Here is a 25,764-nt window from a genome sequence, read left to right as displayed (position 1 = left end):
TTCAGCATCAGTCCTTCCAATGAACACCCAGGACTGATCTCCTTTAGGATGGACTGGTTGGATCTCCTTGCAGTCCAAGGGACTCTCAAGAGTCTTCTCCAACACCACAGTTCAAAAGCATCAATTCTTCAGTGCTCACCTTTCTTTAGAGCCCAAATCTCACATCCATACATGACTACTTGAAAAACCATAGCTTTGACTAGATGGACCTTTATTGACAAAGTAATGCCTCTGCTTTTTAATATGCTGTCTAGGTTGTTCATAACTTTTCTTCCAAAGAGTAAGCCTCTTTTAATTTCATGGCTGAAATTAAGCATCTTTTAATTTCATAACATTAGGGAGTAAAAAATATATAATATAAATAATATACTATATATGTAATATATATAGTATAGTATATTATAAATAATATAATACATATACAGCATATTATTTGATAAAAAATACACTGATACTACTGTGTATACATGTGGAAGTACACACATGTGTATAAAACCAACATTTGAGACTTTCACGTTATATGACAGAATTATGGGAATTTTAATTTTCTATTCCTATTCCTAGGTGGATTTTCAAAAATAACTAGAGTATGCTTATGTTTTAAACTAGAAATTTTACAATAAAAGTATGAGAATACTTTTTAAATGTGCTATAAATAAACCCTGGCAATGCAGAGTGCGGCCCCAAAAGATTGAAATGCACAGAGTGAAGGGCTGTATTACACTGAGGTTAATGAAGTGACAGAACTAAGACTGCTGTATAGATGAAGAGCCAATTGCCAGTCACTTCATATCCCTAGTTATACTGGAACGGATGTTTTATCCTGGGTCACTATCTCCATGTGGCCCATGTGGATCACTTGTCTGTGAGAATTATTTCATTCATACCAAACTGGTTTTAGTTCCTCTAGGAAGTGCGTGCTTATCCTAAAACAAAAAGAATCTGAAAAATAAAATATGGATGACATGATATAATGCTCTTTAAAATCACTTATAATCAAATAGTATCATTTATTCTTTATTACCTATTTTTTAATAAATTGAAGTGAGAGTCACGTAATTTTAACTATTTCAAAGTGAACAAGTTAGTGGCATTAAGTGCGTTCATAATGTCACATAATCACCACCTTTATCTAGTTCAAAAACATTTTCATCACCCCAAAAGGAAGTTCCATACAAATTAAGTAAGGTGCTCCCCATTTTTCTTTACCCACTGCCCTTAGCAACCACTAATCTGTATTCTTTCTCAATAGATTTACCTATCCTGGACATTTCATAGAAATTTCATAGAAATCATACAATATGTGGCCTTTGTGATTGGCTTTTCCCCACAGCTATTTCAAGGATCATATGTATTATAGCATATAGCAGTATTTCATTCCTTTTTATGGCTGAATTGTCCAGATATACCACAATTTGTCCATCTCTCTGTGATGGACATTTGGACTATTTCCACATTTTGGCTGTTATAAATAGAGCTACTATGAATGTTTGTGAATATCTATTTGAATCTCTGGTTTTAAATATTTTATACCTAGACTTATAATTGCTGGATCATAAGGTAATTCTTTCCTGAGAGTTGGACCATAAAGAAAGCTGAGTGTCAGAATTGATGCTTTCTATCTGTGGAGCTGGAGAAGGCTCTTGACAGTCCCTTGGACAGCAAGCAGATGAAACAAGTCAATCCTAAAGGAAATCATCCCCAAATATTCATTGGAAGAACTGATGCTGAAACTGAAGCTCCAATACTTTAGCCACCTGATGCAAAGAGACAGCTCACTGGAAAAGACCCAATGCTGGGAAAGATTGAGGACAAGAGGAGAAGGGGGTGACAGAGGATGAGATGGCTGGATGGGCATCACTGACTCAATGCACATGAGTTTGAGCAAACTCCAGGAGACAGTGAGGAGGGAATCTGTGCTGCAGTCCATGGGGTCGCAAAGAGTCGGACATGACTAAGTGACTGAACAAGAACCACAATGGTAATTCTAAATATAGCTTGTTATGGAATCATTAAACTTTTCTATAGGAGCAGAACCATTCTAAATCCCCATCAAAAATGTCCAAGAGTTCCAATTTTTCATATCCTTGGTGATTCTTGCTATATTTCTTACTTTTCATCAAAAGAATAACAATCCTAGTAAATGAAGTTGTACCCTATAGTGGTTTCAATATGCATCTCCTGATTAATGATGTTGACATCTCTTCCTGGGTTTGTTGGCCATTTGTATATCTACTTTGGAGAAAGGTCTATTTGAGTCCTTCTCCCATTTTTTAATTGGGTTGTTTTTTGGTTGTTGAGTTATAGGAGTTAAAAGTTCTTAATATAGCCTACATACTAGACCCTTATCAGGTATATGGTTTGTAAATATTTTTTTCCCATTCTATGGATTGTGTTTTTACTTTTTTGATAATGTTATGCATCTTGGATATATTACTTTTATTTAGTAATGTTTACCTAGAGAAATGGCACTCTATCAGATCTAGTCCCTTAAATCTACTTCTCACTTCCACTGTATCATAAATCCTAAGGGATTTGATTTAGGTAATACCTGAATGGTCTAGTGGTTTTCCCCACTTTCTTCAATTTAAGTCTGAATTTAGCAATAAGGAGTTCATGATCTGAGCCATAGTCAGCTCCCAGTCTTCTTTTTGTTGACTATATAGAGCTTTTCCATCTTTGGCTGCAAATAATATAATCAATCTGATTTCAGTGTTGACCATCTGTTGATGTCCATGTGTAGAGTCTTCTCTTGTGTTGTTGGAAGAGGATGTTTGAAATAACCAGTGTGTTCTCTTGGCAAAACTCTATTATTAGCCTTTGCCCTGCTTCATTCTGTACTCCAAGGCCAAGTTTGCCTGTTACTCCAGGTGTTTCCTGATCTCCTACTTTTGCATTCCAGTTCCCTATAATGAAAAGGACATCTTCTTAGGGTGTTAGTTCTAAAAGGTGTTGTAAGTCTTCAAAATTCTGAAAGAGATGGGTATACCAGACCACCTGACCTGCCTCTTGAGAAACCTGTATGCAGGTCAGGAAGCAACAGTTAGAACTGGACATGGAACAACAGACTGGTTCCAAAAAGGAAAAGGAGTATGTCAAGGCTGTATATTGTTACCCTTCTTATTTAACTTCTATGCAGAGTACATCATTAGAAACGCTGGGCCGGAGGAAGCACAAGCCAGAATCAATATTGCCAGGAGAAATATCAATAACCTCAGATACACAGATGACACCACCCTTATGGCAGAAAATCAAGAGGAACTAAAAAGCTTCTTGATGAAAGTGAAAGAGGAGAGTGAAAAAGTTGGCTTAAAGCTCAACATTCAGAAAACTAAGATCATGGCATCTGGTCCCATCACTTCATGGGAAATAGATGGGGAAAAAGTGGAAACAGTGTCAGACTTTATTTTTCTCCAAAATCACTGCAGATGGTGACTGCAGCCATGAAATTAAGACACTTACTCCTTGGGAGGAAAGTTATGACCAACCTAGACAGCATATTAAAAAGCAAAGACATTCCTTTGTCAACAAAGGTCCATCTAGTCAAGGCTGTGATTTTTCCAGTAGTCATGTATGGATGTGAGAGTTGGACTATAAAGAAAGCTGAGTGCCGAAGAATTGATGCTTTAGAACTGTGGTGTTGGAGAAGACTCTTGAGAGTTCCTTTGCCTGCAAGGAGATCCAACCAGTCCATCCTAAAGGAAATCAGTCCTGGGTGTTCATTGGAAGGACTAATGTTAAAGCTGAAACTCTAATACTTTGGCCACTTGATGTGAAGAGCTGACTCATTTGAAAAGACCCTGATGCTGGGAAAGATTGAGAGCAGGAGGAGAAGGGGATGACAGAGGATAAGATGGTTGGATGGCGTGACTGACTCAATGGACATGAGTCTGGGTAAACTCTGGGAGTTGGTGATGGACAGAGAGGCCTGGCCTGCTGCAGTTCATGGGGTCGCAAAGAGTCAGACACGACTGAGCGACTGACCTGAACTGAACTGAACCTAGAGAAATATTATTTTCTGTTCTGCTAGTTCACAGTCAGATGATAACTTGGGTATATTTAAATGTTTGGGTATATTTGTTGTGTTTGGCATTATTATCAGAATAGCATTCTTATCATTCTTAGGTAAGGTAAGGTAAGGTGAAGTTGCTCATTCATGTCCAACTCTTTGTGACCCCACAGACTGTAGCCTACCAGCCTCTTCCATCCATGGGGTTTTCCAGGCAAAAGTACTGGAATGGGTTGCCATCTCCTTCTCCAGAGGATATTCCCAACCCAGGAGTAGAAGCCAGGTCTCCTGCATTGTAGGCAGACGCTTTGCCGTCTGAGCCACCGGGAAAGTCTATCATTCTTAGGGACGCATAATATTCTGTCACATTCATAATAATTCATGAATCAATGGCAAAATATTGAAGGTTCTCTTGGTAACCAAAATAGATTAAATCCAATAAACCATTCAACAGCCAAGCATTAAAGAAAAGCAGGAACCAGGTGTTCTGGCAATCATACAAGTTCATGGGCTTTGCCTGAATACTTCAGTAAACTTGCCACTTCAATTCCAGTTTCTTTGTCTCACCTCACATTTCAAACTCTTGGACCATAGTATCCTACTAGCTCAGCATGGATCAGTATTGACCCCTGCAGGGAACGCACAGCTACTCAACGCAGGTCTTCCTCTTCTGGACTCAGGTATTCTTTCTCCAGATGCCAGCAGTGTTATCTGCTCTTGACTGACTTCTTCCCCAGGATCTGTCCTTGACTAAATATATCTTATTCACTCATTCATGTCGCCTTCCATGAGGCAGCCTACATCCAGTGATGGGTGATGCAGGACAACTCTGAGGGATCCTTCCAGCTCTAGAGCTGCTTGTGAGATTGGCTAAAGCCTTTGCATGACTATACCACAGTTCACTTTTCTCTCTTATCAGTCCTGCTAACCTCACTTCCCCATGGGTACTGATCCCTAAAGTATATTCTGCACACTTGTATCTGAATGAGACCCATTCCTCAGGAACCCCACATGCTAAAGTCTTTACTCCAGTCAGCACTGGTCTAGCCACTGAGGTAACATCATGGTATCTAAGACCAGCACCTGAGGATTTCAAAGCTGGTCTCAGAAATGGAAGGGTTAACTTATGGTCTGCTATTGTGGAACATCAAAATGCTACAGCATTGTGCTCTTCCAGGAACACTGGGATGCACATTTTCTGTCATTTATTATCTCATTTGAACAAACTCCTAAGGGTTATATTATCATGACTTTAATGCATTTTTATGCTGCTTTCCAGAAGGATTCTGCCAATTAACAAAGCCACCAAAATGGGAGAAGATACTATTCAGAACTCTTAATACACCAAGACAGGGGATGGAAAGAGGTAATATCAGGTATATCAGGAAACCTGTTAGGTGATTTAAATAAATCCACTGCTGTCCCCTTTATCTCTAGTAATCATTAAAAAAAAAAAAAAACCATAACTTTATTTGAGCCATGGAAGCGGAGAATGAATACTGCATTTCCTAACTTGTCCCCTAATAGACATGTGACCAAGTTCTGTCCACTGGAATGTGAGTAGTCAATGTGGAAAACTTGCACTGTGCCTTGAAAAGAAAGGGGCATACATTTCACTTCGCCTTTCCTCTTTCTGTCGGCTAGAGTGAAATCATAATGTTAAGCCATCTTGGACAATTAAAGACGTGAACAAAACAGTGGGAGTGGCAGAGCCACAAGAAAGAAGGAACCTGAATCAGAGATGTTATGGAGCCACCATACCAGCCCAGAATACCTAAGCCTTGGTTTCTTTTCATATGGGAGAGAAATGATAATCTTTCTGTTTAAGTCACTGATTTTATAGATCTCTGGACAGCAGCTGGATACGTATACCAACTACACACTCTTTCTTCTCACTTCATCTTCACAGCTTTTCTCTGGCCATAGCTATTTGTGTCATTTTAGATATTAAGAAAGAGGAGATCACAAATAATAAGGAATTCATCCCTGAGTCATGTAGCAGTGAAGTCCAGATCAAATGTGAGTGTCTGATTAAAGCCTGAGTGTCTGATTTAAAACATTAAAGCCCATGTTTTCTCATTGTTCTTCTCCTGAAGAATTTATAGTTCTTTATATGCCCTTAATTTTCAAATCTCTACTTTGCTGATTATATGATAAGATTTTATACACATTATAAATCATAGTAATCACAGTAACAACAGGACAAGAATCAAGTTAGAACCAGATGTGGAACAACAGACTGGTTCAAAATTAGGAAAGGAGTACATCAAGGCTGTATATTGTCACCCTGCTTATTTAACTTATAATGCAGAGTATATCATGTAAAATGTCAGGCTGGATGACTCACAAGCTGAAATCAAGATTGCCAGGAGAATATAAAAAACCTCAAATGTGCAGATGATATCATTCTAAAGGCAGAATGTGAAGAGGAACTAAAGAACCTCTTGATGAGGGTGAAAAAGGAGAGTGAAAAAGCTGGCTTAAAACTCAACATTCAAAAAACAGAGATCATGGCATCTGGTTCCATCATGTCATGGCAAATAGACGGGGAAATAATGGAAACAGTGAGAGACTTTATTTTGGGGGGCTCAAAAATCACTGCAGATGGTGACTGTACCCATGAAATTAAAAGACACTTGCTTCTTGGAAGAAAAGCTATGACCAACCTAGACAGCATATTAAAAAGCAGAGACATCACTTTTCTGACAGAGGTCCATATAGTCAGACTATGGTTTTTCCAGTAGTCAAACATGAATGTGAGAGTTGGGCCATAAAGAAGGCTGAAAGCAGAAGAACTGATGCCTTCAAACTGTGGTGTTGGAGAAGACTCTTCAGAGTTCCTTGAACTGCAAGGAGATCAAATTAGTCAATCCTAAAGGAAACCAACCCTGAATACTCATTGGAAGGACTGATGCTGAAACTGAAGCTCCAATACTTTGGTCACCTGATGTGAAGAGCTGACTCATTGGAAAAAACGCTGATGCTGGGAAAGATTGAGGTTAGGAGGAGAAGTGGGAAACAGAGGATGAGATGGTTGGATGGCATCACTGACTCTATGAATATGAGTTTGAGCAAACTCTGGGAGATAGTAAAGGACAGGGAAGCCTGGTGTGTTGCAATTCATGGGGTTGCAAAGAGTTGGACACCACCAAGGGACTGAACAACAACAATAAACACGCTAGTAATGTAGAGATAAACTTATTTATGCCTCCTCTCTCCACATTTATGTCTCTTCTTCCTGAATTCACTTTTTCCTGAACTCCAAGCAAAATTGGTGTGAAACCTATTTTTGAGCAATCTTGAAAGTGAAAGTTGCTCAGTCATGTCCGACTCTGTGATCCCATGGACTATACAGTTCGTGGAATTTTCCAGGCCAGAATACTGGAGTGGGTATCTTCTCCCTTCTCCAGAGGATCTTCCTGACCCAGGAATCAAACTGGGGTCTCCTGCATTGCAGGTGGATTCTTTACCAACTGAGCTACCAGGGAAGCCCTTTACACTTTTTAAAAACAATTGTTTCAGTGCTAAATAAATTTGATTCATTTATTCACAGAAGGGTAGGAACAATCAACTATGTGCAACACTGTGAGGAGAGCAAAAACAAATGAGTCTCAGCCCCTGTCCTTAAGGCACTCATAGTCCTGTGAGATTGATAAATAATTTTAACCTATAGTAGATGACAAGAAATGTAAGTATAACAATCTCACTAGGAGATTGTTAAATTAAAAAGGCCATCTGTCTTTTGAGGCCAGGAAAGCTTTAGGAATTTGATGACCTTTGAAACAAAACCATAGTTATAGGTAGGATTTTGTTTAATCAAGATTTGGGGTTTTTTGGTTTTTGTTTCTAGTGATAGAAGCCCAACTCAAATTAATTTAAGCAAACATAGAACACTCTGTTGGTTTAGCTAACTTAAAAAAATGTAAGAGTATCTAATTTCAGGCAAATGTGAATCCAGGGTATCTAAATGATTCTGTAAGAGAGCTGCCCAAAATACTGACAACTGGGATTCCCTAGGGGTTCAGTGGTTAAGAATCTGCCTGCCAAGGCAGGGGATCCAGGTTCGATCCCTAGTCCCGGAAGATCCCACGTGCTGTGGAGCAACTAAGCCCGTGCATTGGCTCAGCTACTGTAGCCTGCACTCTAGGGCCTGTGCTCTGCAACAAGAGAAGTTATTGCCATGAGAAGCCCATGCACTGCAGCTTGCTGCAACTAGAAAAAGCCTGCATGCAGTAACAAAGACTCAGCACAGTAAAAGATAAACAAAATTTTAAAAATTAAAAAAAAAAAATATATATATATATAGGGCTTCCCAAGTGGCGCTAGTAGTAAAGAACCCACCTTCCAATGCAGGAGACAAAAAATATTGATATTATAGTTGAATAATTGAAAAATTATTCTTTCCCCTTCCATGTAAATTTGAAAACAATTTTCCCAATAATATATTTTAGAAGCTCCAGGAGGGCAGAAATTTTAGTCTGTTTCTATCACTGCTATATCCTCAGTACCTAGAACAGTATCTGAAATCTAGTAAAAATTTAATAAATATTTGTTGATTGAAAAAAAATAAGAAAGCTGTCAATTTCTTAGAGGTTCTAGCTTGTACTGGCTTTGTTTTCAGACAAGCTTATTTCTTGTGGAAGAAAGGATGGACACCATCTCTTCAGACTGTCATTGTTACCAGCTCCACTGCTCCAGCATAAAGAGACTGCCTCTCTCCTGATAAGTGAGGCAGAATATACAAACGGCTCTGGCCAGGTTTGGATCAATCGCATGCCCATGTCAGGAGTCAAAGATGGGCTCAGCCCACTAAACCCACGGACTGACTTTGTGCAGGAGTGGTTTCCCCAAATTAAAAAGAAAGCTTTAAAATGAGAAAGAGGAGAAATGGTTGCTGCATAGTCAAGAACAACAGAGGCCTATCACAAGTTTCACAGGTGCAGATGAGAAGTGAAGTGAAGTCTCAGCCATGTCCAACTCTTTGTAAACCCATGGACTGTAGCCTACCAGGCTCCTCCATCCATGGGATTTTCCAGGCAAGAATACTGGAGTGGGTTGCCATTTCCTTCTCCAGGGGATCTTCCAGACCCAGGGATTGAACCCAGGTCTCCCACCTTGTAGGCAGATGCTTTACCCTCTGAGCCACAAGATGAGAAGGAGCAGGGAAACCCAGGTGGAGGCAGTGGCCTGAAAGAAGGCAGACAGCCAAGACAGCAGAGGAGAGTCCAGTTTGACAAGAAGGTTGGGGAAGAAAGAAAAATTAAGCTGGAACTGTATTATAAAAAAGGCTGGACTATCAGGATGAGGTGTTTAAGCCTCTTTTTTTTTTTAGTTGAAGTATAGTTGACCCTGATGCTGGGAAAGATTGAAGGCAGAAGAAGAGGGCCGCAGAGGATGAGATGGTTAGATAGCATGACAGACTCAATGGATATGCATTTGAGCAAACTCTGGGATTTAGCGAAGGACAGGGAATCCTGGTGTGCTGCAGTTCAGGGGGTTGCAAAGAGTCGGACAGGACTTAGCAACTGAAGAACAACAACACAGTTGATTTACAATGTTGTGTTATTTTCAAGTTAGAGCAAAGTGATTCATACACACACACACACACACACAGTTTTTCAGATTCTTTTCTGTTATAGGTTATTGCAATATATTAAATACAGTTCCCTGTACTATATAGTAAATTCTTATTCTTTGTCTCTTTTATATATATTAGTGTGTATCTGTTAATGCCCAAACTCCTAATTTATCCCTCCCTCTCCCCTTTCTCTTTGGTAATCACAAGTTTGTTTTCTATGTCTGTGAGTTTGTTTCTGTCTTGTAAATAAGTTCATTTGTATCACTTTTTTAGATTACATGTATGATATGATATTTGTCTTTTTCTAACTTACTTCACTTAGTATGATATTCTCTAGGTCCATCCATGCTGCTAAAATGGCAGTATTTCATTTTTTTATGGCTGAGTAATGTTCCAGTGTGTGTGTATGTGTGTGTGTATAGCCTAATTTTAAAGGGAGAGGGGAGCCAAAAGAGTAACCCAAAATATCATCACATATTACATATATAATAAATATATCATTAAGTATAATTGAAAATCAGTTAGTTTTCTGCATTTTCTTTAAGACTGTGGTTTGTAGTTACATGCTTCATTTATAAGGCATTTATTTTCAATTAAACTATATACGCCTGCTTGACCTGCTACTGGGAAAAGTTTCATTATGTTTGTTAAATGCATCTGTTTCCTCCAGCTTATTGAATTTCCTTCTTGCCTATTACTTTGGGATTTGGCTAAACTGAAAAATACATATCAGTATGGGCAAGCCCAGGTGAAGGACCAGGGAACTCTTAGAGATAAATACAAAGAATGCAACCAACTATGAATCCTTGAACCTGCTGGGCAGTTTACAATCTTACTTTTTTAAGGCACTCATTTATTCTTCAGTTAAAGTTGTTCTCTCAAGCTTAGCACACACTTTGGAAAAATAAATATTTCATTGTAATAATGAATAAAAAGTAGCTTTGGAGGAAGTATCTTGCTGATGAAGAATAATTTCTGTCTCCCTCTATTTTCTCTGTGTCTTCTCTAAAAACAGAAGTGAGAAAAGAGTTGACCAGAGCTCAGAATAATAAGCCATGAAGATCCCAAAGGAGAGTCAACCTGGGTTGACCACCACATAAGTTTTTATTGTTGTTTGTTTCTTTTCTGGATCCAGACCAGGAAGTTTTATTGGTGACTGACCTCAATGTAGTTTTAATGGCCTCGCTTCACTGTAGTGACAAAGTACTTAGCAGACAGTGAAATGCTATACATGAATTCATTATCATCATCTCAATGACGAGATGAAGTCCATGAGGTAGGGTTACCATGGTTCCCTTTTTTTCTGATGTGAGGCAGTGTAGCTTCATGATAGCCATTCCTTGAATTCCCCAGCTTTTTGTTGTTTAACCTACAAACCACCCCCACAGCCTCAGCTTTACCTAATATGGGGAAAGTATCTGCTTATTTAATAGTGCTCTGGTGAGGATTTAACTGAGATAAAAATGAATAAAAAGCAACTAGTTCAGTTTTGCAGCACAACCAACTCATCCAGGTTTTCCTAGAACTTCCCTGGGGTTAGCATCATAAACCCCTTAAAGTCCTCGGAACATGGTCAGCCCCAGATAAACTGTGATGCCTGGTTATCCAAGAGGCAGGAACTCAAACATTCTTAGAAAATATTAGTTACTTTTGTCTTAGAGGAGAAAGGTGAAGATTAAAATACTTAGCATGGTGTAAGGAACACAGGTATTTTGTTAAAAAAAAAGTCATTTATTTATCCTAAGAGAATTAAACCTCAGGATTCTTATCTAAGGCTTTTAAAGCCACATCCAATTCTTTTTCGATGGTGCTTTTGTTTTTTTTCTTTTTTCATTCAATTCTTCATTCATTTAATCCATCCCTGCCCTCATAGAGTTTATAACGTAGAAGACACAGACATTTACTAAATAGTTGCTGCTGCTGCTAAGTCGCTTCAATTGTGTCCGACTCTGTGCGACCTGATAGATGGCAGCCCACCAGGCTCCTCCATCCCTGGGATTCTCCAGGCAAGAACACTGGAGTGGGTTGCCATTTCCTTCTCCAGTGCATGAAAGTGAAAAGTGAAGGTGAAGTCACTCAGTCGTATCCAACTCTTTGCCACCCCCAGACTGCAGCCTACCAGGCTCCTCCGTCCATGGGATTTTCCAGGCAAGAGTACTGGAGTGGATTGCCACTGCCTTCTCCAACTAAATAGCTACCTTACAAATAATTCAAATTGCTGCTGCATTAAATGTACTGAGTGTATGTGCTCAGTCATTCAGTCACGTCCAACTCTGTGACCCTGTGGACTGTAGCCCACCAGGCTCCTCTGTCTATGGGATTTCCCAAGCAAGAATACTGAATTGGGTTACCATTCCTTTCTCCAGGGGATTTTCCCAACCCAGGGATCAAACCCATGTCTTCTACATTGATGGTGGATTCTTTACCACCGCCACCTGGGAAGCTCATTAAGTGGGTCAGTAGCAGGCAACTGTTCATGTGTGGTTTTTCCAGAGATTTCCCCAAATCCACCCACTCTCAAATGTTTCCATTTGTATCTGGTTTTTCTTACAGCTTGGACAGCTTGGGGCTGTAGTATAGCCTTTGGCTATGGAGTAGGAGAAAGTTAATTAACCTGAAATGACCATGTTTGGTCAGGTCAGGGGGTTCCTCTTTTTACTGATACATTTTCATCAATCAGTAGATTCAAAGAGTGCAGGGTCCTCTTTACAGTCACATGGACCAATCCACAGCCAGCCAGCTTCTCACCAAAAATGAGGCCCTGCCTGATCCATGCAGAGGAACCAGGTCCCCATCTGCCTGCCAGAGGTTTTACATTTCACCTCATGCTCTCACCATCCACAAGAAAGGGAAAGTAGGCTTTTCAAATGTGTTCCCACCACAGGATGGAGTGGTCTTTTATTTTCATTTCAGTTGAGTCAGTTAATTCAAAATCAGTCACCTAGTCCAAAATATAATAAGCTTTTGGTATTCTATTTATGATAACATATCAGAGAGAAAGTGAATATCTCATCTGGGAGCCAGGGCAGTCACTGGGGGACTGAGTTTTGTCAGCACTACCATGTTAATAAACTTGAGAAAGCCCTGTGTTAGGTTAAAATGCAACTTTTCAACCCCGCTGGCCTGGCAAACTGAACGGTGAAGGCAACCTCTAGCAAAAGAGGATTAGATTTCACAAAAAGATATGGGAAGGGATACAAAATCCCTCACCATGTCTCCTGAAAAAATAAAAGAACAAAAGAGCCAGTGGCCATTTCTTCAAAGAAGAGCGTTCCCTGGACTGTTTCCACTTAAAATCTACTTTTTTCTTACTTTTGAAATTGGGTAGTTGGTGTTTAACAAAATCTTTACAAAGGTTAAGTGTTTTATCTTCTTTTTATTTAGGAAACATTCCAGGGAGGATTATGGGGTGTTTGAATTTGCTAGGAAATTTTGTGATCAGTTCCTGAGAAGAAAATAGGGTTTATTTTTGGTTTGGGACCCAGCTAGACAGGCAGGTAGAGGCTGTAGAGAGACAGTGGTTCTGTGGTGTGGAGTTACCAGGAGGCTGGCTTGAAAGGATAGCCTCCAAGGCATGTTGGCAGCAGCATTTTTATTAGCATTTTCATTTCTTTCTTTCTTTCTTTTTTGTGAAGTTGTAGCAAGACTGTGGTTATTTCTTAAAGGAATTTAGTGCAAAAGTTATGCCCCTTGCTATTCTGAGATCTTGCCTAAGATTTGAAAATGTGCCCAATGTAGATATGATCTGAGACTTCAAATGAAGAAAATAAGTTCAAAATAAATTTTTTTCTTGGTGGTGGTGGGGTGGGGGAGTTTTAAAGAGAAGGTGCATCTGTTTTTCTTTACTTTTTCTTTTTTTCCAAAGGAAGATTTTTTTGTTGTTGTTAATCAGACATCTTAGCAGGAAAGAAAAAAAGGAGAGATCTTGTCATTGCTAATCTTGCCAAGAGTTATGTATGGGTTGAATTGGGTCCGTTCCCCAATTCACATGCTAAAGTCCTAAGCCTTAGTACCTCAGAATGTGCCTGTAGTCGGACACAGGGCCTTTAAAGAGGTAATTATGATAAAATGGTCGAGAAGATCTCCTGGAGAAGGGCATGGCAACCCACTCCAGTATTCTTGCCTGGAGAATCCCAGAGGAGCCTGGAAGGCTATGGTCTATAGGGTTGCACAGAGGAGGACACGACTGAACCTTATTAGCAGTAGCACATGATAAAATGAGGTCAAATGGGTGACCATAATCCAATATGACTGAAGTCCTTGTAAGAAGAGGCAGTTTAACTCAGACATGAACACACAGAGGAAAGGCCATGTGAGGACACAGTGAGAGGCTGCTATCAGCAGCCGAGGAGAGAAGCCTCAGAAGAAGTCAATCCTGCCAGCATCTTCATCTTGGACTTCTGGCCCCCAAAACTGTGAGACAAACTTCTGAAGTTTAAGCTACCTGGTCTGTGGTATTCTGTTATGGAAGCCCTGAGAAACTAGCACACTAAGTTAAATGACTATTTCTGCCAAAGGATATTGCCAGGGGGGGCATGATAACTCCTTATCTGAGGAGGAAAAATAGTGGCTTGCTTATGTCTTTGTTATACATTTTTAGCTATCTCTTAAAAATACATACAGAATTAGGGAATTTAGGTTTCAGTGGGGTCATTTTTGGCAGGGGGGTATAGGGATGTAAGAATGTATTTCAGCCACATTTATTAATCTGAGTTTATTTTAATGTGTTTAGTAAAATTCTGAACCATGTATTACCTATAGGATAATTTTAAAATGAAAGAATATTAATGTATTTTTTTCATAAGGCTTTGATTTCTTTGTATGGCCAAACTTGGACTTCTTTTTAACTTAAAATTATGGTTTAAGTTTTTTTTTCCTGACCTTTGTAAGTTGCTTAAAATGACATTGCTCAAGCTCAGAGTAATTAAGATAAATATGAGAGAGCTACATATGGAATAAAATGCTGCTGTTTAAAAAAACTATAGCAGCACCATGTTAAAAAGCATGTTTAGTGTTAACTGAAAAAAAAATTAAACCAACTGTATGTAAATTATTGCAATTATGCATAATTATACATAGAGTATGTATATTGTAATTATACCTATTGTATCATTATAACTAGTTTTTTCCTAAAACCCACCATAGAAAAAGCACTATGAGGAATATACTGAACAGTGGTTATTTTTGGAGAATGGCATTATGACTCTTAGGGCTTCGCAGGTGACTCAGTGGTCAAGAATCCTCCTGCCAATGTGAGAGACATGGGTTCAATCCCTGGGTTGGGAAGATCCCTGGAGAAGGAAATGGCAACCCACTTTAGTATTCTTGCCTGAGAAATCCCATAGACATGGGAGCCTGGTGGGCTAGTCCATGGGGTCATAAAGAGCCGGCACGACTGAGCGTCTAAACAACAACAACAAACAACTATGACAGCTCCCCTCCCAATGGTTTATTCTTCTTTTTGCCTACATTTGTTTCATAAGCACGTATTACTTTTATGATTAAAGAAAACTGTCCACCATCAGTGTGAAAATGCATGAGTTCATTATACTTAATAACTAAATGAGCTAACCACCAGATGTAAACACCTGGCACAGTCTGGTCTAGACTGAGCTCAGTCAGGTTTAGTTCTCTTTGTCTACATACGGGCTAGACTAGTTTCCCACCATATGACAGGATACAGGTGTCCCAGGAATAGCTAATGGTACTCAGTTCTAACAATCAAGACAAAATCAAGAGTCAACACAGTTCAGACATGTGAGTAGGAGGCAGAAGGAGATGTAGGTCTTCTCATAAGTAGAATTTAATCTTTTTAGTGAATTGGTACTATACTATGTTCCTCAACAGTAGACATGTACATTGTTTATTAAGAATGTACCAATTAAGTACTTTTGTGGAATGCAAATATCACGGATGCCTCTGCCCAGAACACAAAAAAAGGATATTCCCTTCCAGAAAGATGGGTGGCAAAGTAAAACTTATGTTGCAAGTTAGAAGAGATTTGATGGGGAAAAAAAAATTCTTTAGGCACCATATAGACTTTACATAAAAAACTGGAGTACTACTGAGATAAATAAGAGCTGCTTTGTTGATCAGGCTGACTCTGCATGTTCACACAAGGCTTTGAGGGAGAATTTCTAGGTGTTGGGAAATTACTGAGCACGCATGGCTAACTTCAGTATAAGGACTGACACTGGGACCAGCACTCCGAGAACTGTGCTCCTTCCTCTCACAGCTTCCTGACCCTTCTCTGTCCCTGGGGAAAAGAAAAAAAAATCCCTAAGCCACTTTTAGAACAGCTAAGGAAGTTGTGTAATGAGGCGCAGGAAATGTTTGCTGGTGACTCTAAGAGAGGGATTTTCAATATGGTTTAGCCAACGAGAGAATTTGGAAATTCTATCATTTTTCTGAAGGTACCTAGAAACCTAGAACCCAACAGAACAAAAACTAACTGAACGGTGCAACTGGAAACCTTATTCACCCTCCCACATCTGGATGAGTACCTCCAGTAAGGACCGGAAGGATTCAAGTGTATCAGCCATGTTTCTCACCTGCTATTACTCTAGCAGGTTCTCAGCAAAGTGGAGATAAAAGAAACTTGAAAAAAAATAATTTCTGAAAGACATCTGAGGATCACAGATTGTTTGTATTTCTAGATTCTGAGCTGAGTAGTTCCTTCTCAACTGAATAAAGTTCTTTATTTTCTACTTTAATATGAGTTGACCTGAAACTTTTAGGCCTGGGCCAAGTTACAAATATACTCTACCAGGAACTGGCTTTGTTAACAAATTCCAAACTGGAGTCCCATTTTTAACTGAGGAGTTAGCTGAAACTTACAAGTGCAGTAGGGCTCAGTGTAACAATATGAGCTTTCATAGCCTTGCTATTTAAGATTCTTTCTCTCAGACTAAATAAGCAAAACTACTCCCAGACATCTACCCCAAGTATCACAAGAGCGACTTACATATCATATAACTTAGAATGGAGAGGTTTGATTCCTTTAGGCTTCCTGACTGTAGTCAGCTGCATATGCTGATGTTGGGAATGTATTCTGAAGACACTGTATTATTTGGCCAAGGAAACAGAGAGCAGGATGGCTTTGAAATTATATTAAATGGCAGAAGGCTGTCTTGGAATGCTTGTTTCTAGATATCATACTTATATTTCCTAAATAGTATTCTTTGGGGTAAAATTTTGCTTTTATCCCTGGTGGTTCAGATGGTAAAGAATCCACCTGCCATGTGGGAGACCTAGGTTGGGAAGATCTCCTGGAGGAGAGCATGGCAACCCACTCCAGTATTCTTGTCTGGAGAATCCCAATGGACAGAGGAGTCTGGGCTATAGTCCATGGGGTCACGAAGAGTCAGACATGACTGAGCAACTAAACACATCCAAACCAGAGAAAATAAGGTAGATAAATATTTTTAGGATATTTTCTAAAATAAAGAAGATGAAAGCTTTTTGAAGAATGACAAATGTAATTTTGAATATCTTTGATGGCATGGTGCTTTGGATGTTTTACCTTATTGACACATTCTGTCTTATTGGAGAAGGCATAATATTTACAGTTAGCTTTCAGCAATGTGTTTCCTATGTGGAAGGAAGATTTTTGAAGACTACAATGATACAGCCTTAAGTATAAATCAAGAAGACTCAAAACTATGCTGATCTTTACTGTTAGTAGGATTAATAAAATCATATACCCAAAATTCTTAGAATGATGCCTGTCACATTATAACTACTCAATAACTTAATGACTATTATGATTATGCTTAAATTGGAGACTCAGGGAGTCAGCTTCTTATTTTACATCTCCTCTTGGCTATCTCCCAGCCACTCGAAATCGACATATTCAAAGATGAGCTATTTATTTCTTCACCATTGCAATCTGGCTCTTCCCAGTTGCAATCTGGCTCTTCTCACAATCCTTCCCATCTTAGTAAACAACACCCCACATTTGTTCAAGCCAGAAATCTTGTCAGTCACACCTGATACCTCCTTCTCCCTCAATAATCGTCCATCACTAAGTCCCATTCATTAACTACTTTAAAAAAGTTTTTAATTGATCACTTATCTCTATCAGTATTGCTAAACTTATATCCTGCATTATTGACATTTGAGGCCAGAAGATTCTTGGCTATGGAGGGCTGTTCTGGGCAGTGTAGAATTGTTAACAGTACCCCTGTTCTCTACCAGAGGGACTCCCCATTTGTGACAACCAAAAATGTCTCCAGACATTACCAAAGTTCTCCAGGGAGCAAAATGTTCCCAGTGGAGAAACTGGGAACTACTGAAATTACTCTAATTTCCTACTTCAGCTCACACAAAGGCTCCTTACTGGTTCTGTCCCCAGTAAGAATAAGACTCTCCTTCACTCCCTGTAAATCCTTTCTCCATGGAGAAGTCTTCACACCATAAGAATTTCATCAGTTCTCACAGCATCCTAAACCCCTGACCTACTTTTTTTCACACTACAAACAGATACCCGCAACCATGCCTGTTTTCACTGGGCCCTGGCCCTTCCAACCTCATCTTGTACGTGTCTCGAACACTGCAGCCAGCCACAGTGAAATTCTTCCTCAATATTCCAAGCACCCGTGCACCTCAGCACCTTCACCTCAGCTATTCCCCATCAGGAGTGCTCTGAAGCTTGACTGGTACTTATCCATGTAGGGGTCCCCTCTTACTTTCTATCACAGGACCCTAGCTGTTCCCATAATTTGCAAATGCACATTTTTTAATCTTTTGTTTGGCTCATACTAAATGATACATTTCTTGAAGGTAGGAGACGGTCTGTTTTACTCCTTACTCAATACCAGCGCCATCACAGTGTCTTGCACATAACAGGAAACTGATGAATATTGATGGAATGAATGAATGAATGATTAATAAATGAAATATAAAAGCAGTTTTGATTGGGAATTGCTTTCCCCATTCTTAGCACTAGGGGGTGCTAAATAAATAAATATATACTTTTAACAGTATTTCAGCAGTTTGGATGCGTCTTTCCAATGATGCCATTTGAACTGGGTATCCTGACAAACTATTCTTCACAATATTATCAAGTTCAAAAGTTGTGCTAATTAATGAGATATCCTGCAAAGTGTTTAGCACAATAGCACTAAGCATTTAGAAGTACTCAGTAAGTGCTATTATTTGAACCTATTAACCTATTTAAAAATTAAATTCTAATCAGCCTTCCCATAAAAGGGTTAGGGGAAGTAGTTCAAACTGAAGAACCATTACTAACCTGTATTCTCCTTAAAAGATTCTATTTCTATGTCCCAGGGTTTTCTCTATTTGCACTGAAACATATAACTCCCAACTCATAATCAAATGTGATCAAGTTTAAAATACAAAATGACTAAGATTTGAAAAATAAAGAGTTCAATAAAAATATTAGGTTAACTTCATTTTAAGTCAATCATTGGTGTTCTGATTCCTAAATTAAAATGCATAGGATAAGACCCTTACCTAAAAATTCAATCTTGACTCCATTTAAAATTTACTAGGGTTTTTGAAAGTCCTACTGCTGAGGGAAGATTTTATGACCCATTTCACTAAATTGGAATAGCGATTAAGGTTAAGTGTATCCCTTTGCCAAGACAGCAGCCAAGTTTCAGAAGTGTCAAATGCTAACACGTTGCTTTGATACTTTTCAGCAAATGTATTTTGAGTTGCATAGCATTCACAGGCTTCATTTCATCCAGTATGCTGAAATTCTACCATCTAAAGGAATTAAAACCTCTTAGGTAGAGAGAGTATGAGGAAAAATATCTGGTGTCCTGCAGATATCTTTTTGTCATGCACAGAATAGTAATGGATATTTTTAACACTGCAAAGAAGACGTAATTACAAAGGGGAGTTGTGATTTCACTGTTTTCTTCTCTCCCTTTAGATTTTCAAATTGTTCTGATTTCTTCATTTTTCTATGACACTTGTAATTTTGTGCCATTTAAATCACTACAGTGAAATGGAGTGGTTACTCTTAAGTCCCAGGAAAGCATGTTACCTCCTTCTCAAGCCTTCACCCAAAGAGCCATGGTAATTGGAAGAATCCTAAATGAAACTTCACTGAGGATTAGAAAGGACCCAAACAATAAAAATATTTCTTGCAGACAGTTCTATTGTGGAACCAAAGAAAGTAACTCAGGGACTAGTTTGGGATTTCGTTCTTCCTTCAAGTCAGACTAGGTAGCTCAATTGTGTGAAAGTGTGCTAGTCTGGCCAAGATAGTATCCAAGTGGGTCCCTATCTGGGCCTGAAAACAAACAACCATCTTACCAGCAGAAGTTCTTGTTCACAGGGCAACCTGGCTTAGGGATCCTAGAGGAATCATTCCAAGTTTGTAGAATTAGAAATGCAATGTAAAGAATTTCTGCCTCTAGTGACAGAGTTCTATCAGTCTTCAAGCTTGTATGTATATATAAAATTGGCCTTGTATGTATGTATATATAAAAAGGCCAACAGGGTTGGGTGGGAGAGAGAATCACTGAGATTGTCAACATCATGCTTATCATATCTTAATCTTATTTGTCTTCTGTTTCATCCTCCTCCTCATCAATGCCATCACTGCTTCATGTTCTTATTATGAGCAAGGCACTGGGCTAAATGCTTTATTATGTCATTTAATCTTCCCAACCATTTCTTGAGGTAGCCTTGGCTATCTCCATCTTACAGTTAACAGAGACCATGGGTCTAAAAGACTGCCCAACACAAGAAAGAACACCCAGTTAGTGAATTTGAGAGCTGTGATTCAAATCCAAGTCTCTGATTCCCAAGTTCACTATCTCAGCCGTGCTCGTCATGCTCAGTCACTCAGTCAACTCTTTGTGACCCCATGGACAGTAGCCCACCAGGTCCCTCTATCCATGGAGTTCTCCAGGCAAGAATACTGGAGTAGGTTGCCATTTCCTTCTCCAGGGGATCTTCCTTGCCCAGGGATCAAACCCACGTCTCTAGCATCTTCTGCACTGAAGGCATATTCTTTACTGCTGAGCCACCGAGAAAGCCCTCACGATCTCAGTTTCTACACGTATATGCTAACCCCAGAGTGACCAGGCTATCTACCAGCTTCTGTTCAACATTAAGTCCAAAGGTTGGATTATTTTTTTTCTAACAAAAACTTTATTATGGGAAGGTTTAAAACTCTTCTGAGCAAAACTTTACAGTGACCCAATTTCTTGTGACCTAGATTCTCCCAGTTAGCTTACAACTGATACTTAGCCTTCAAAAAATAACATTATGAAACATACTTCTGTCCAACTCCCCTAAAAAGTGAACCAAGCTCAGTATATGCCCACCTACAAATAAAATGAAAACTGCTTCTTAGACATCTCCAGCAACACCATGGAGATAAATCCTGGCTTTCTACATGGAATATCAAAAAGACATTGGGACAAGATGTGCTTAGGAATAACAGTAGCTAACATTATTTAGCATTTCTCCATTCCCTTAAGAGAATGTCAGTCAATTATTTAAATATCTTATGCTCACCCGTGTTATAATTTTCGAGAGTTTACCTATTGTTTTTCTTTTACGTGTAACATCTTACAGGCAGGAATGGTGTTTTATCCTTCCAGCCACTATAGTCCTTGGTAAATAGTAACTACCTACTCAACTACTTACTAGATAATATTAATTTATTACTATAGCAATACATTTACTATCTTTAGCTCATGAACTCCACAGATAGTGTCTGTGCTTTAACTGTTATTGTATTCATAGTATCCAGCACAGAGGCAGGAATATAGTAAGGACTCATTATTAACAGGTGATTAACAATGAATTTGCATTGGAGATGGAAATGGCAACCCACTCCAGTGTTCTTGCCTGGAGAATCCCAGGGACGGGGGAGCCTGGCAGGCTGCCGTCTATGGGGTCGCACAGAGTCGGACATGACTGAAGTGACTTAGCAGCAGCAGCAGCAGCAACAATGAATTAGGACTAAAGTTTCACTCTATAACCATCCACTGTGCTAGACACCTAGCGTGTACTCAAATATATTCTAGAAATTTCACAATGACCTTTGGCTGAGTGAAGATTTGACAACCTACTGCTTCTAAGCCTCTGGTAATGGAACTGCACTGGTCCATCCACCCAGTTCTACTCTGTAACTTGAAATGGGACTACCCATGAAATGGGGCGAATCGTAGCAAAAACATCTTAGAGTTTGAATAAAGGGAACTAACCCCTACACGGATCAAAATGGTGACCTTCACTTCTCCAGTTATTGCTACAGTAATCAGAAAAAGCAGTCTCACAAGAAGAGAAGGATACGTTTAGGAGCAACTGAATACCATCTGGTCAGAAATTCTATATTAAAATGCTGGATGCATCCCAATTCAGCTTCCTAGCACCTCATCAAATTAAGTTGTATTTCCTAAAGTGAGGCCTGAGTTGTCAGGTGGTATGTAGGGAGGGCGAGTTTGTGAGGAAAGGTGTGTTTTATTGCTAAGAAGCTAGTCTAAAAAATTCATGGGCTGGCTGAAAAACACACACACACACACACACACACACACACACACACACTATTTTATATGAGTCCTGAAGGAAGAAATTTCAGTGTAGAATGACTCTGAATAGCAAAGTTGATAGTAAAAGGAGATGGAAAAATGAGCCTGTTACATTTAGGAATATCATTTCACAGTCTGACATGGTGAAATGACCCAGAACTTGCCATTAGAAGACATGGACATGAGTATAATCTTTGCTAGTCCCTGTGTTGACCTTGAGCAAGTAATAACCTCTTTGAGGCTTAGTTTCTCCTTCTGTAAATGAGGGATAAATCTCTTAGCCTAGCACACTGGGATCACCAGAGCCATTGACCATGTCTCATGTCCATGAAGAGGTTTAAGTGTAGGTATCTGATACCATCACTAAACCAGGCTTCATTTAATGTTCTTCACATGGCAAAATGGAAAGAATTTAATTATATTGCTTTAAATGTATGGTTTTATTAATAGATCACAATACTTATGGTGTGTTACAGATTAATATGTTTTTCTGTGAATCCTGTGTTCATCTTGCTTTAGTACAAGTACACTACATTTTCCTTCTACTTTAACAGCATTAATCTGGTTAAAGTAAATCTTTAGGAAAGTATCACAGTTTTTTGGACTGGGGCATTCTTTTGCTACAGTAGAAAGGCTGGGCTGAGGTACTCCTTTTGAAGCTGCTCCAGTCCAAAAAATTGTGCTGAAGTTTATATTTAATGTCATCAAAGTATTAGAGGTTCCTCAAAAAGCTAAAAATAGAATTGCCACCTGGTCCAGCAATCCACTCCTGAGCATATATTTGGACAAAACTATAATTCAAGAAGATACTTGCACTTCTATGTTCATAGAAGCACTACTCACAGTAGCCAAGATATGGAATCAACCTAAATGTCCATTGACATAATGGATAAAGAAGAGGTGGTATACACATACAATAGAGTATTACTCAGCCATAAAAAAGAATGAAATAATGCCATTTATAGCAACAAAGATGGACCTAGAGTTTGTCATACTCAGTGAAGTCAGACAGAAAAAGACAAACACCATGTATCACTTATTATTTACATGGGAACCTAAAATACAATACAAATGAACTTATCTATGAAACAGAAGCAGATTCACAGACACAGAGAACAGACATATGGTTGCCAAGGGTTGGGGGAGTTGGTGAGGGATTGACTGGGAGTTTGGGATCATCAGAGGCAAACTACTATATGCAAAATGGATAAACATCAAAGTCCTATTGTATAGCACAAGAACTATATTCAATATCCTGTGATAAATCATAATGGAAAAGAACATGAGGAAGAATGTATATATATATACACACATATATATATGTGTGTACAGTAGAAATTAATAGAACCTGGTAAATCAACTATATTCCATTAAAATATATTAAAAATGATTAAGATGGCAAATTTTAAATGATGTGTATTTCACCATAAATAAATTTTTTTAATTTTAGAAGAGCGATAATTATTATTTCTCATTTAAATCAATTAATTGCCCAATGTAAACCAGTTAATGGAAATAATTTAAAATTGTGGTACCAATTCAGAATTTTAGATTAAAAAAACACATCAAGATTTCTTTCCCTTCCTCTCTCCCTCCTTCTCTTCTACAAATATTTATAGAGCTTCTCCTCATTTACTGACACTCCTTGAAGATTAGGAGTCTGGGAGAAACAAAATTCTGGCGCTCATGTATCTTACCTTCTACCAAGGGTGGAGACAACAAACAGGAAAACAAATAATGTCAGATAGAGATAAATGCCAAGAAGAAAAAAAAAATCAGGAAAACAAACATTTATTGAGCTTCTACTTATTTGCTGACATTCTTTGAAGACTTGGAAAATAGGATGAAAAAGTTCTGGTGCTCATGGATCTTAAATATTATGGTGAGGGCAGGAACAATAAACAGGAAAGCAAGTAAGATAAACACTATAAAGAAAAACAGTCAGGAAACATCATAAAGAGAACACAGTGGGGCAAGTCTGCTTAGAGACCAATGGAAGCCTTGGTACAGCAAGGTTGTTTGACTAGAGACTTGAGAGAAGGAGCCTGCAAATGCCTGAAGGAAGAGCTATTTGTAGGCAGAGAAAATAGGAAGTGCAAAAGCCCTGAGGCAGGAATAGGCTTGGTTTGTGCCAGGAGACACGTAGGCTGCCCTGGGGCAGAGAATGAATGAGTGAGGGAGAAAATGGTGAGAGGTAAAGTTGGAGGGAAAGCCAGGGGCCAGAATTAGTTATGTTCTTGTGAGCCATTTCACAATGAAGTAACTGAGGCTTTCCTGGTGTCTCAGTAGTAAAGAATCCACTTGACAAGGAGATATGCATTTGATCCCTGGGTCAAGAAGATCCCCTGGAGAAGGAAATGGCAACCCACTCCAGTATTCTTGCCTGAGAAATCTCATAGATGAAGGAGTTGGACATGATTTAGCAACCAAACAACAATAACAAACTGAGACGTAAGGAAAATAACTCACTGAGCCCAATCTAAAGATACGGAGATTCCACTCTGGAAGATGCATAAGACGGTTAAGAGTCTGTCGGGTTTTGTCCACTGGGAACTTCTCTTGACTGTGCAGAGCCACGTTAGAGAAGTGACAATCCTTTTTTGGCTCTTCCTGTTGAAAATGGAAGTTCATGATGTTATACTATATGTGAATGATACTTGATTATCTCTCCCTAAATTTGTGACAATATATGTATGCCTTGAAGGAAATGCAGAAACAGGTAGCACACTGAGAAGGAAGAACACTCTTTTGTAATTTGGAGAACATGCATTATATAGTCATTTTGGAATTGTTTTTAAGCTAAATCCAAGTACAGTTTGATAAACGTTGTAATAATGTGCACAATGAGGCAAGCTTAAATTCTATATCTGAACATATTTAAAGGCTATGCATATTAGATACATGAAATTATAATACTTTCCAGCCAATGTCACTTAATTTTGCACAGCAGACCCACAGTTAGCAGCCTTCTGGTTTTCAGGTATGTTATTTGTGTTTTTCTGTTAGTTAGTTGTTCTTTTGATTTTTGAAGTCAATATTTTTCAGATTATTACATAGCATTGATTTCTACCTATGGGCACTGAGGTCTTTTTTTCCCAGAGTTTTAAACATGCTTCATTTTTCTAGCCACAAAAATCAAATTTAAATCATAAATGGGCAGAGCTAAAATGCAATTAGTCTAAGTGGAAATTGTTCTGTTCGGACACTACTGAGCGACTTCACTTCACTTGAGTTATTTAGAGATGGTTTTCCATCTGTGAATGGGGATCATTCCATTTGGCCCATTTCTCAAGATTGGTGTTTGATGAACTGAAAGAGTTTTAGAAGTAAAGGGGTCTAGACAAACGCTGGGCATAGTTATACTAGATCTGCATTCAATAGAAGTCCCCAGTTTTACAAAGTTCTTTGTGACTGCCAGAAGTGCTGGGCCATGGTCTTCAAACACTGCAGTGAGACAGCTTTCTCTTTCTTTGATGTCACATTGCTGCTAGAGCAATGTTCTGAAAAAAAAACCTCGATCCTGCCAATTCTATTCTGGAATTTCTTCTTTGATTTTCCAGTACTTAAGAGGACAAAATCCAAGCTCTCCTTAGGACATATGGCTGCAAGGGTTCTTTGCCATCTCTTGCCTCTCCCTACCTGCACATGCCAGGCATAAAGCA

This window comes from Bison bison, unplaced genomic scaffold, assembly GCF_000754665.1.
Source record: "Bison bison bison isolate TAMUID 2011002044 unplaced genomic scaffold, Bison_UMD1.0 scf7180017864304, whole genome shotgun sequence".
Lineage (NCBI taxonomy): Eukaryota > Metazoa > Chordata > Mammalia > Artiodactyla > Bovidae > Bison > Bison bison.
The sequence above is the reverse complement of the archived record's forward strand: the minus strand, read 5'-3'. Positions refer to the sequence as shown.